Source organism: Eumetopias jubatus, unplaced genomic scaffold (genome assembly GCF_037043125.1).
Source record: "Eumetopias jubatus isolate StellerSeaLion01/CBP00866 unplaced genomic scaffold, mEumJub1_p1.0 scaffold_12, whole genome shotgun sequence".
Taxonomy (NCBI): domain Eukaryota; kingdom Metazoa; phylum Chordata; class Mammalia; order Carnivora; family Otariidae; genus Eumetopias; species Eumetopias jubatus.
Window position 1 is genome coordinate 11,544,667 of NW_028274818.1, and position 14,461 is coordinate 11,559,127.

Genomic DNA, 14,461 nt, shown 5'->3' on the forward strand with positions numbered 1-14,461 from the left:
TGGGGAGCCTGCTTCTTCATCTGCCCCTCCCCCCTCGTGTTCTCTATCTCTCTCAAATAAATAAATAAAATCTTTTTTTAAAAGCCAATAAATTGGAACTCGCAGCCAAATGACAAGGAAAAAATGAGAATTACAGATATTCCTGCTGTGAGATGGAGACTATAACTGAAAAATGAATGCATACACACCTATAAACTTACACAAACACATATACACATGTGTGCCTGCATACATATATGCATACACATGCATGTGGGTACACATGTGTATACATGTGCGTGCGCACATATACGTGTGCCTGCATACACGTGCATGTGCGTATACATGTGTATACATGTGCATGCACTCACACATATACGTGTGCCTGCATACCTATATGCATACACATGTATGTGGGTATACATGTGTATACATGTGTGTGCGCGCATATATGTGTGCCTGCATACAGGTGCGTGTGGGTATACATGTGTATACGTGTGTGCGCGCACACACATACGTGTGCTTGCATACACGTGCATGCGGGTACACATGTGTATACATGTGCACACGCACACACGTGTGTGTGCCTGCATACATATATGCATACACATGCACGTGGGTATACATGTGTATGCATGTGCATGCACATATACACGTGTGTGCCTGCATACATGTGTGCATGTGGGTGTACATGTGTATGCATGTGCATGAGCACATATACGTGTGTGCCTGCATACATATATGCATGCACGTGCATGTGGGTACACATGTGTATACATGTGCGTGCGCACGCACACACACACACACACACCATCCCCCTAGTCCAGAAAGGACCAGACCTGGGGAAGATGTTCACCAGAGAAATGATACAGATTGTTCATGGAAACAAGGGGTGGGCAAGACGACCTAAGCAGGATATCCGGAAAATTACCTTTAACTGGGAAGCGAGTTCCGCTAAGAGAAGCTGGATTGTTTTGATTAATGAAACTGAATTATTTTGATTTTTGAGTTATCTTCACTATTGAATAATTACAGATAATCATTGATTATTACGTGAACCAACCCAGAAAGGGCAGTGCCTGGTGGTGGCACACTTCCATATTTGTTGAATGGAGGCCACAGCACAGCCAAATAAACAGCCAGACCATAGAACAGGAATGAAACAGCCTCAATTCTAACCCCCTTATTGCACACATGCAGAATTGAAACCCAGAGAGGAATTCTGGGTTTCTACTTCAAGAAATATTTCTCATTGCCTGGAGAGCTGGGTTTCTACTTTAAGAAATATTTCTCATTGCCTGGAGAGCTGGGTAGAGAACCCAGTGTCTCAGCTCTCAAGTCATTGGACAGGGATGTCCTCCCTCAGAGTAAAAGCAATAGGGCAAATAGCAAAAAATAATTTAGAAATTTCAGAGAACCTGGTTGTGGGGAAAGTATACTTTTGGATATTAGATGCTTAAAAGTTTTTTTTTCCCCTACTCTTGGAGCTTTTTATCTGGTCTGTATAGTGAAAGGAAAGGGGGAAAGGAACAATCAATTGGAGAAGGAAAAAAGCATCCAGCCTTGCTTCTGCTCTTCTCCCTGCCCTGGACCCAGCCCTCCTTTCTCTGCCCCAAAGGTCTGAACACACTGGCAGCTGGAACAGACCCAGTCTACAGAGAGCTACGACAACCTTTCCCAACCCCCTGGACCCCAAGGTGAAAGTCAAAGACTCCCTTCCAACTCTGAGAGTAAAAGCATGTCTGTGTTACCCTTTGCTCTGCCCGGCCTCCTAGAATCTCCTCTTTGACCTTGGAGACTAAGTGATTTCTTTCCTCTGCCTTGAATGCCAATCCTGAGACCCTAGGTTTGCCCATAAGACTTGGAATCCCCACCGCATTCACAACCTAGTCCCCAAGCCTCTCACTATCTCTGACCCCTAGAATCACAGAACCTTGATTCCTGAGTCCAGATCCTGACTGGATCCCCTCCCAACCTTGCCAAGTCTCAGTAGTGCTTATAAACCTTCCTAGAGATCCTGGTGAGTCATCCAAACACCCAAGCTGGCAACCGTGGAGGGGGGGAACATGTGGCCAGTGCTAAGAAAAATTCTCCAAGCCAGTTTTCTTTGCCCATCTACCAATATTCTGGACTATTACAATATAAAAATTAGTGAGGAAGATACCAAATTATCCCAGAGGTGTTTGAGAACAGTCACTTTGAAATGATGGTTGATTTCATTTTTGTGTTCATAACAGAATAGAGAAAATCTGCATGTTTCATCTTAAGCAACACTAGAGAGCTTAGACCCAGGTGCCAATCCCAGTCTCACCACGAAGGATGCTGTGAGTTTGGGGAAGTTACTTTATCTCTCCCAAAAGTCAGTTTCCTTAACTGGAAAGTGAAAACAACAGTATCTCCCTCACACAGAATATTTCTTGGGATTAAATCAGCTGTGACACAGGGCCTGGCACATAGTAGGTACTCGTTCAAAAATTAGTTCTCCCCTTTCCATTTTCCTCCTCTGCAAATTATTCACAATGTGTAATCCGAGCATGAGAAAACTACCACCACCTGGTGTACGGGTCTCAAAACTGCATACGCAGCAGCAAAGGTGAAAATACAACCTCCACTCACAAAATAGCAAAACCAATGCTCAGAAATGACTGAAAGCTCCACACTTAAAATACTTCAATTATATATGTGGGATTGCAGCCACTGGAGATGCTAGCACGGTGGGTAGAATTAATCCAGGCAAACTTCCTGGAAGAGGTACACCTTATTTTGAAATGTGAGAGATAAAGGAGAAAGGATGCGGGCTAATTGAGAAGAAGAAATGATTTCCTGTGCAAAGTTGGTCAGGTGGGCAGAAGGGGGGGAATCTTGGAAGCAAAAGAGAAAGGTCTGGGAGGCCTCAGGGTGGCAAATAAGATCAACTGGAGCCTTTCGTCCAACCCAGGCTGTTAAGCCTTTAATCACAGAAGAAAATAAGAGATAACTTGAATGGCTTGATGTAAGTCACCCCACTACAGGCCACCTTCCTGGGACAGGCAGCTGATGGAATCCAAACACAGCATCTGTAACCTGTGGATGTCCTCCCTTTGGTCAAGACCTGCTTCCAGGGACAGACGGTGTTGGAAGCAGTCATGTAAGGCCATTGTGACAAAGAGCCTCAGAAACGAGTGGAGATGTGTTTCTCCTTAGATTTTCCCACCTGGTAGGTAGCAGAGGTTGCATTAGGCAGCAAGGTCTCTAACCTGGCTCTCCACTCCCTTAGTCTACATTCTGGCCACACCCATGATGAAATGTGCTGTGCCTTCTCTTTCTTCTAGACCTTTGAAGACAATCCTCCTTCTGCCTGAAAAGCACTTCAAGGGTCCCAGCTGAGAGATGGAGTTTTCCAAAAAGCCTTCTCTGATCCAACTCCAGCACCCAAAAATCCCCTTATCTTAGCATGTATTGTTACATTGTATCATAATTTCTTGTCCTCTTGTCTGCAACTACATTTGACTCTAAATCCCAAGAAGGAATCTTTTTCTTGTTTGTTGCTGTTTCCCCAGGACCTAAAATAGTGCCTGGCACATCAAGGTCCTTGATAAAGATTTAAGAATGTCCACAAACCCCCCACTGAAGTGGTTCTGAGTACCCCAGAAATGAAGGAACTCAGGATAGGGGGGACCTAGGAGCATCCATCTTCGCTGCCCTGAAGCTTGCTTCTGATATGGCTTTGGTCCTGGCCAGTGCTGTTGATCAGCCCAGCACCACCTTGATAGGCTGACTTTGGCCAGGATCATCCCACCGGCCCTCCACATCCATCTCGCCTAGGCTTTGGGGAATCCAAGCTACCCTGCCCCACACCCTACAGCGTATTCTGAGTATAGTGCCATGTGTTGACCAGCCTTGGCAACCGAACTGGGCGTAGTGCTTCAACCATGAGGCTGGTCAAAACAGACCAAGGCCATGCACAATTGTCTCAGAGACTCAATTTTTTTTTTTTTTAATGTGGGGAGAGCTCACCCTGATCCAAGAAAAAGAAGACAAAACTACAAAGGGATCAGGCAGGAAGGACTAAATCTAGAACAACCCAGAGCCCAGACACCTAGACAATCACAATGGCTACTTCCGTAGGTTCCAGGTGACATCAGGTCAAAAGAAACATCGGGATAGTCCTGAAGTGGGAAAGAAGACATGTGGGCAGCTTTTGGAAAAGAAGCAGCATTGAAAGTAGGGAGAGATGTGTGCCACCGCGAAGGACAGGAAGCATCAGCCAACCACTGTACATGACCCTAGGCATCTCTAACACCAGTTGCCAAAGTAACTTCCTCCTCTCTCACTGCGGCTGCCCCTTGGCAGCAGCATAAGGACCTGGCATGGTCTGTAGTGGCGTCCCAGAAACATCCTGAATGCAGGGTTTTTTCTGTGTCTCTACCCCTTGTTCCCTCCTATCGACATCATGAAGAAAAAAAAGGCTCTATCTCCCCAAATCTTGAGGGTGCTTGAGGGTGCCTCTCTTCTGTTACTCTGCGGTGCATAAAAGGTCCCAGGCAGGGGCAGAGGCAGGTGGAGGTGACAGAAGAGTCAGCCTCGGAATAGTGGCTTCTCCCGCAGTGGACTCGGAAAGCAACCTTGCTTCCACATCACAGCACCCACATTTTTCTATCCCTAGGCCATACCCATCCCTTCAGCTAAGTGTGACTGAGCTAGCCCCTTTCTGCCAGGAGGCCTCCCAAACTGTTAGATCCCTCCTCCTTTGCAAGCACCACTATCATTTAGCATTTCTGCCACTTCTTACATCCAAACGGCCATCTCGGGGGGCTGCCCAACTGGTGCAGCAAGATGATTTGGAAGGGCTAGTACCATCAGAGTGCAGTCGTCCCACATTTCTCGCTCCCATCCCTTTTAATCCCCACCCCACCCCCAATTCCACATGTTGCCTTCCAACATGGACGATGGCCTTGCCTGCGCTCTGCCCCACAGACCGATTATGACATAATTACTCTTGCCCTGTGACCATGGGTCTAGCCAAGCCTGACCCTCACGCTATCGATTCGCCCTGAGTCATTTATCAACAGGGTGGCTGATTCCCCATGTCTGAGTAAGCGGGAGAGGCATTTCATCAAGACATTTGACACTTTCCTTTGAAGGGTGAACGACAGAATATATGAATGCCTCTGATTAACATCTAAAGGCAGCCTGGCTGCCCTGAAATTGCCCCTCCATAGAGCAGCTCTCCGTAAATCCAACCGGCTCTCACTGGAGGGACCACTACCATTTCAACTCATTTATCAGCAATTCCATCTGCCTCAGTTTGGGGCATATTCCATGTGTCCGTGATTCTGTCGTGTCAGGGCCAGGGGCTGCTCCCTCAAGTTTCTGGCCTCCACAAAAGGCCTAATCCAGGCCTGTCATCTTTCCCAGCAATAGCTGGGGCAGCTGCTGTTTCTTCCTCCATAGCACGGTGGTTGCCAGAAAGTCCAGGGGGCCCACCATCTGATTTCCATGCTTGGAACTAAATCTGTGTGTGCCTGATCTTTCCCCGAAACTGCAGGAGGGAGCTATGTCCCTCCACCTTTTACTCCAATCAGATTTAACGTCTTTTCGAGAGGAGTGGTGAGCTCATCCCGGATCCCATTCAACTTCAAAAGGCCAACTGTCCCATTAACCTAATTGTCTGACTTTCAGTCACTTGCTTAAATTACCAACGAATGGATGACCATTCCTGTCCAAACAAGATATGTTAAAGCATTCCCACTAAAAAGAAATTGCTTTCAACCATGACAGATGAGTGTCTCCTTTAAAGGATTATTATATAATTGTGGTAGATATGCTTCTGAGCCCTGAGAAATTTTTAAAAGAAAGATGTGAGTGGCAAATCTGTGTAAATCACAACCTCTGGCATCTTTGCTTAGTGAGAGCATTTTGAAAAGTTTGCCATTCAAACCATGCTACGCTAAATTATAAAGACAATCAAATATCAGTACAATAGAACAGTTGTCCTTCTGGGGAAAAAAAAATCCCTCAGGAAAAAATATAATGAAACTATCAGTAGCCCCTGTTGGCTACATTAAAGCTAATAAAATTACCAATGATAAATTTCTCGTCAATGACGGTTCCCTGCTGCGCTGCTTCTGCTGGGCTTTACTCACAGGGAACCAGGCAGGGAGACTGAATTATTAGTTAGACTCATTTTATTGGTTTAGGCTTTGGGGGGCAGCGGGTTATATGGGAGATTCTTTTCATGTTTTGTTTTTTTCCCCTCAAGAAGCAGCTGGTTTTGTCTTTAGTTTCAAATGTCAATAAAAAAAAATCAGGGCAATCATGAGAAGGCAGGAATTTGTACATGGGAGCTTCGCAACACACCTGATGTCGATCCCAGCCGGTGTGCCAGGAGGGGTGGCTCAGGTCTCAATGGGGGAGACAGGTGGAGGAGAAGGGCTGGATTGACATGGCTGATAGGTGGGTCGGGCAGAGGAAGGGAAGGGGGTACCGAGAGGTGTGGATGGGAAGAGGAGCCAAGAGGTGCGTGGGCTGGGGGCTGAGGAGCAGGCAGATGGCTGGGCCTGCAGCACTTGGGGCCGCCTCACCATAACCCAGGCCTGGCCCCAGCCTCTTGATGATCCAAGCTGGCTTTTAGGTTTCTATATGGAGATGCCAGCTACAGTATGCAAGGTATCACAGTTCCACTGCAAGTCTCCAGAACAGCATGGGGTTCCTAAAGACAAGATATGCGGCCAAAGTGCCTGGGCCTGGAACCTTCGAAAGAGAGGGGACTATGCCGATTTCAGAGGGTGCTTTCCTGAGTGCCCAGGATCCCATTACTGCCCCCTTCCCTTTAATGTCAACCAAACAGCCCTTTTCCACCTTAGACTCGGGACTGGGCCTACAAATTAAAATCCAAAACCTGGGCTGAAACTCAGCCTCAAATCTCTCAGACTCTCTCCTCTTATCTGGCAGGGCCCAGACCCAGGACCCCATGAGAACACTGGAGCATGTGTGTGACTGGAACTGGAGCCTCTAACTGGAGCATAATGCCCTCCTCTGAGAAACACAGCTCAGAGTCCAGGACGGCCCTGGTGCCCACCGCTCAGCAGGGCTCGGGTATTTCTGGGCACCTTCAGGCTGGCTCTTCTCCACATCCATGCTCTGCTCTGTTTCACCCTGCTCTGTTCCCAGGAGGTCGACTTCATTCATGGGACACCTTGGCAGGAGATCAGAGTCAGGAGCGTGGGGGGAGAACCAAGAGATAAGCGTCTTTCTTCCTCCTGCTCCCTCCATAAAGGGACAGGGGACGCCATAATATCAACAGCTAGGCCCTCTAACCTCAACTGAGAGCCTTCTCTTCCCCAGCTCCAGGCTCTAGGCTCCAGCAGCATGGCTCCATGTATGGGAGACTGAATAATGGCCCCTAACCATAACCAGTCCCTAATCCCTGGAACTTTTGAAGGTTACCTTCTACAGCAATAGGGGTTTTGCCGATGTGACTAAGGATTTTGAGATGGAGAGTTATCTGGATTAACACAGTTTGCTTTGTAAGAGGAAGACAGAGGGATATCTGACATAGAAGGAAAGGCTGTGTAACCAGAAAAGCAGAGATCAGAGTGACACAGACATAAGCCAAGTTATCCAGCATCAGCCAGAAGATGGAAGAGGGAAGGAGCAGATTTTCTTTCCCCTGCGGCGTTCTGATCCTTCAGCCCTACCAACCCATCCACAACATTAGCCCAAGGAAACTCATTCTGGACTTCTGGCCTATAGAACTGTAAGAGAATACATTTCTAATGTTTAAGTCATGAAGTTTGTAGTTATTTGTGACAGTAGCCTTAGGAAACAAATGCATTCCTCCAGCCCCTTAGAGCTGGGATGATAATGTTTCTCCAACTCTTACTGGTCCCTCTACGTCTCTTGTGGGTCCCCTGAATCCTGTCCGTACCTGAGCAAATAGTCCTTCCCAAAAAAGTCCCTTCAAAAACCTGCTGAGTGTGCCTTCTGTTCCCTGCCAGAATCCTATCTGATATATCCTACTTCATTCAAAAAGAATTTAAAACAAAAAGAATTTAAATAGAATATCAAAAAATATATATTTTTTTATTTTGTTTAAGAGAAAATTTGGGAGAAAAAGAAAATAAGGATAAAAGAAATGATGTAAAGATGAATATTAGTATACAAAATCCATACCACCATGCATACGTACAGCCCGGAACACTTTTTGGGAACTGACCTGCGGAGCTCCCCGGCATCCAACGCAAAGAAAAAAGGCATAATCAATTTTAGGTTCCTAGTTCTTAAACTAGCCTGACAGTAGGAATCTCCTGGATACCTTATCAAACATGCAAATATCCAGTCATCACCTCATCCAAGACCTACTGAAGCAGAACCTGGTCGAAAAGCAGTAAGAACCTGGATTTTAATAAATATCCAAGATGATTAGACAGGTCACAGCATCTGTAAGACAGGAACACAATAGGACCCCTGGGTGGCTCAGTCGTTAAGCATCTGCCTTCAGCCCAGGTCATGACTCCAGGGTCCTGGGATCGAGCCCCGCATCAGGCCCCCTGCTCGGCGGGAAGCCTGCTTCTCCCTCTCCCACTCCCCCTGCTTGTGTTCCCTCTCTCGCTGTGTCTCTCTGTGTCAAATAAATAAAGTCTTTAAAAAAAAAAAAGATAGGAACACAATATGGGAATTGTAGAAAAGGGCAACAGTGTTAAAGATGTAAGAAGAAAGCCATCAACTCAAGAGTTGAGAAGATCTCCAAGTGATTATCTTTCCAGCTACAATCAGGCACTGTCTTCTATACTAGCATGTATAGATGTGAGGGAGGCCTTGATACTGGGAAGGAGACCAGGTTGAGCATGAAGTGAATACAGGGAGGTGAGAAGCCTGCAGAAAACAGAGCCAGAGCCCTGATCAAACCATGCCTGAAACTCACTCTACCACTATACTTTCTCAATCATGGGAAGCAATAAATTTCCTTTATTAGATGTGCCATCTTACACTGAATTCTTTTGCTTACATCTGAAACCATCCTATATAGTATACCTGTTGTGTGTATCTAACATTTCCAACTGAAGATTTTATTTAAATTTTTTTAAATTTAAATTTAAAATGACAGAAAACTAAATTCTTGGAGAAAGAGAAACTTTACCAAAAGGAAGCATTTAGTTCTTTCTAGTAACTACAATCATTTTAGGGAATATTTTTTTCTCTCCTCCTGCCGCACTGCACCAAAAATATTACTAAATATTCTGACTTTTTTGTTCTCTTCATGATAGCTACCCAATACCAGGGTTTGGGATGCAAGCAGAGACTAATCTGGAGCTTATCTTTCTTTACCTGCTATTGTAACAACTGTTTAGGCATTTACTGGAAACATGAAAAAGATCCAGTGACTTAACCCACCAGCCATTGTTAACTCTGTAAATGCATGATGAGCACTCATTTGGGGGACATCACATCATCTTCAACCCCAGGGGATATCCAGTGCTTAGTCAGCAGTGGGCTGTTGGGATCCAAGGGGTTAGAGACAGAGGAATCCGTGGAAATGGCATATTCAGTGGAGCCTGATTACATTTTGAGGACTCTGGCTATCTTTTCCCAACAAGTTCAGCTATTCTGAATGACTGACTAATTGATTTCTTAACTGGAATGGTTAATATTAGACGAAAGTATTGACAAAAATTCTAATACCTGGAGTTCCATTCACATCAACATAAAAATATGACTGAAGGGGAGTTATCATTTGATGGATATAGAAATTCAGTGTTGTAAGATGAAAAATTTCCGGAGATTGGGAACTGTACACTTAAAATGGTTAAGATGATAAATTTTGTGTTTTGTGTATTTTATGCACAATTCTATATAAATCTGAAAGGGGAGGGGGATTAAATTTTATTGTCGCCCAGTAAGGTTTGCAATTTGTATATATAATAATAATATCTCCTGCATACAGTAGTTAGAAGTTTCATTGTGCCAGTACTTAAGTACCTAAGCACTCACTTACTATCTAATTTAATTCTCACAATAATCATATAAAGAAAGCATTGTTATCATTACTATTATTATTTCAATTCCGTGATAAGGAAACTGAGCCAGTGTTGGAGAAGTTCTAACACTAACCTAGAGTCATCTGAGCTGAGATACAAGCCCACTCAGTTTCTCCTGAGTGTAAGCTCCCCACCACCAGCCATACTGCCTTTCCAAAGTTTATTATCAGAAACTCTTGGCCTCATTTCGCAAAAGCAGAAGTTGACACTCAGAGTTAAGAAAATGGTCCATCACCAGGAAGATAGCTGGTGCAGAGTCCAGACACAAATCTAGCCTCTCTAGTTCCAATGTCTATGTCTGAGCTATAAACTTGGAGATGCTCTCAGGAGAGAATCTCAAACATTTTTGGCCTCAAAACTCCTTTACGATCTTAAAAAGTATTGAAGTAACTAAAGGACATGTATCTGTGTGATTCTGCCCGTTTCCATTTACTTCCAATTAGCACTGTCCAGGAGAACTTTCTATGATGATAGAACATCTCTGTACATCGTCACTGTCCAATGTGACAGCCACTGGCCACATGTGGCTGGGGTGACTGAAGAAAGAAATATTTCATTTCATTCTAATTAATTTAAGTGTAAATAACCACGTGGCACAGACACACATGGAAAACCAAACCATATTTTTGGAACGTACTAGAATATGCACGCATTCCATAGGCCTCGGAGCCATGATATCACCACTCCTAATGTGACCTTTGGGAAACTCCATTGCACCCTTGTGGAAAAGCCAAAAACCTTTTATTGTGAGAATAGTTTTGACTTCAGGGATCTTCTGAAAGTGTCCTAGAGACCAGGAGGGGTCCCGGAACCATACCGGGAGTCTTAGGGGGAGCTGGACAGACGCACTGCTCCTTCCTGCTCAGAAGTAACCATTCTTCATGCCCCCCCCCCGGGGCTCCTTCCTCCCATTTGGGGGCCCCCCGTAGCTCGGTTCTCTCGCTCACAGACCCAGTCGGGCGCGCTGCGGCTGGCCAGGGCTGAAGCGCCCTATCACCCCCAAGGCTGAGAACGGGGTGGGGGGGTAAGGAGAGCAGAGATGGTGGTGAGGCTTGCTGCGAGAGCATTCTCCCTCAGAGGCTCCAAGTCTCCAAGGCAGCGGGATCAAATCAAGAAGTAGAAAGAAACTTACAAAGTGAAATTCAAGATGCTGGAAAAGATGGAAAGGCCTCTTCTCCCCGGGGTGTCCCGCTTTTCCCCTCCTTCCGGCAGGCAGGAAAGAGGAGGCCGTTGGAGGGGGAGAGGAGAGGGCTTCGGAGGGTCTTCTGGGGCAACTCAATCAAAGAAATTATTTTCCCACAGACGAAGCCAAGAATATCTTAATGGCTTTTTCCTGATTGAGGAATAAATCTATTAATTTATGGCCCAGCCCCAAACCGGTTGTGTCAACCCCGCCCACCGCCTTTAAAAAAAAAAAAAAGTGAGAAATGTTTCAAAATTCCACTCATTTTCGTGATCTCCATCTTCTCTCTCTTACTTCTTCCTCTTTATTCACTCCGTTATTTCGTAATTCACCCTGCTCCATTTTTTGCTTCTACCTCTCCTCATATTTTCCAATAAATCGCCACCTCCGTTGATGGACGCACCTGATGAGCTCCCACCTCCCCCGAGCAAAGTGAAGACACCCACAAGCGTCGTTAGATGTCCCTGGAGAGAAGCAGTAACAGCGCAGGCACCTCACCGCCGGCCCGAGCGGCCGGGTGGATCCCAGAACACGCGTTTTCGCTAAGCCTGGGTTAGCGAAAAGCTTCCGGGCCCTAAAGCCCCGGCCCAGCTGTAAATCAAAAGAAAGCAAGAGGGCGAGAAGCCAGTGTCAAAGAGACTCACAATGACTACCGCCGAGCGCAATTAACACGCCCCGGGGGTAATTGCTCAATGGCCCGTATTTATGGACTGGGCCACCCCCGCTCGCCTGACCTCAACAGCTCGAGGCTCCCATGGAGGGGACAAGTGCCCGGCCCCTTCCGAAGAGGACTAAGGGTGGGTAAACCGACCCCCTGGGGCTTTCTGTGGAAATTCAGCCCGCCCTCGCCTGCGTGGCTCTTAATAGATTCAAAATAAGTAGTGGTGTCATTAGTTCCCTGGTTTAGATAAGGTAGGCCGTGCAGAGAGGGAGATGTAAATTATTCCCAACTCCACTTACGAACTGCCTGTCCCTTGGTGACTTAATTAGCCTTTCTTTGCCACGGTTTATTCATCTGTAAAATGGGGACACTGTAAGTCATCACCTAACTGGAATTTGGTAAAAAGCAAATAAATTAATAGATATAAAGTTTTCACAACAGTGCCTGCCACAGAGGCACGCAACAATCCGCTACGTGTGAATCAAAAGTTGTGCCCGATATTATTAGTTAAACTGAGTTAGGCTAAACCGTCCTTCGAGGTGCTAGGCGGTCACACTCCATGACACCAGTCCTGGTGACACCGTGAATAAAAAGGACCTGAAGGGGGGGAAATCGGAGGGGGAGACAAACCATGAGAGACTATGGACTCTGAGAAACAAACTAAAGGTTCTAGAGGGGACGGGGTGGGGGGATGGGTTAGCCTGATGATGGGTATTAAGGGGTGCATGTATTGAATGGAGCACTGGGTGTTATACGCAAACAATGAATCATGGAACACTACATCAAAAACTAATGATGTAATGTATGGTGATTAACATAACATAATAAAATAAATAAAATAAAATAAATAAATAGATAAATAAATTAATTAATTAATTAATATAATATAATATAAACGTGAAACAAAACAAAACAAAAAAGGACCTGTCTTGCTCTGGCTGCCTGGCTTCACTCACAGCTCCTATGCGCCGGTGTGGACCGGCCTCGGAAAGAGTGTGGACAGGCTTCGTGCTAACCCGGCAGTAATGAAGCAGGAGCACTCGAAGCTCTGGTCTTGCCCTGCTTTGGCCACCCGCCCCGACCATCTTCGCGCCTCCTCCAGTACCTGAGGCCCAAGCAATTGTCTCAATTTGCCCCGACTTTTTGATGGGCCCTTTTATCGGCCACGGGCGGACTCGAGAAATAGAAGGAAATCTGGGCCCACGGGAGGAGGACCGAGCCGAGGCCTCGACTTGAAGCTGGGAGGAAGCGGCGCGGTGGGGACACCGGGGCGCGTCACCTGTCCGCACTTGGGGCCACGCAGTCCTACACCGGGCCCTGAATCCCACCCTCTAACCCCGTACCAAGGCCACGCTGTCGGTATAGACGCGCCTCCCTCCCAGGGCGACAGAACGCAGGCCTCGGAACCGGTGTCCTAGGCTTGAGGGGCTGGGTCAGGGCGGCTCGGCCGGCACCCACCTCCCCCCAGGACTTTCATTTTCAGCCGCGCCCTCCCGGGGAGGTTTATGGCCTGAGCGCGGCAAAGGAGAGACTCGTGGGCACCATACTTGGCCGCGGCGCCTACGGCCCCAGCTCGCGGCCTCGGGGACGCGCGGGGCCCCATCCTTCTGGTGAGCGGGGCTCTGGAGCCAGAAAGTGTACACAGACCATAAATTTCCTGCGCGTCCGGCGCCGGGCCCCTCGCTCCGGCCCTGGGAGCTGCGTCCGGCGCCGGGCCCCTCGCTCCGGCCCTGGGAGCTGCGGCCGGCGGTAAGCGCTGCTGGGACTGGCCTCAGGTCCAGGCCGGTCGCATTCCGTCTCGCCGCTGCACGGGCACCAGAGCAGCGTGGGGACTCGGGTCACAGCCCGCCAGAGGCTCCGGGCCGCTGCGTAGGAGGAGGAGGCGGAGGGAGGCAGCAGAGCCGGAGGCAGGCGAGGCCTGGGGGAGGCCAGGTGAGGATGGAAAGAGAAAGGAGTGACTAGAAGTGACTAGGAGCTCAGAGGGGCAAGTCTCTGTGCCTTCTAGACTACTCATCTCTTTCCATCTTGAGGTGGAGGGGGACAGTAAGTGCTCGTGGCCACCACTCACTCAAAGATGCTTTTGTAGTGAACTCTCCCCTCCTTCGATTGTCAACCTTGTACACCAGCCAGGGCCCACCAGGAACGCGCTTTCCCTTGGGGCGGGGGGCGGGGGCGGTACAGCAAGACGACTCTTAATGGACTTCTCTGTGGTGGTGTCCACTCGCACAATGTCAAGCGAATATCTGAAATAATGAATGGAGTAATTCAGTAAAAAAGAGAGCAGAGCTTTTCTTTGAACTTTGAACTTTTCTTTTTCTTTGAAGAGAGAGTCAGGGAAGCCCACCAGTTCAGGATTGGGACAAGAAACTGGTGGTCTTCGGGGTCAGAGGCGTGGCCACGCCCCTCGACAGCCAGTACCCGGATCAAATTACCCAACCTCTTTGTTTCCCAAACTGGATAATGTGTCAGATTGGAAGAATAGGATCTTCTCGCCCTATTCTTTGTTGGGAAGGTTGCTGGGAAGGTTAAATGAGATACAAGACTTTCAAATTCTTGCTTTAAAAAGTGGGAAACGACTGAGTCTGTTTCCTCCGTTTTCACTTGCACAGCCCCCTCCCT

The 14,461-nt window shown here is 47.3% G+C and overlaps 1 pseudogene; it reads right to left on the reverse strand.

Annotated features, from left to right (window-relative positions):
- The window catches only part of LOC114210442 (ATPase PAAT-like), a 39,398-nt pseudogene extending 26,471 nt beyond the window's left edge, over window positions 1-12,927 (reverse strand).
- Between the last annotated feature and the right edge of the window lie 1,534 nt (window positions 12,928-14,461).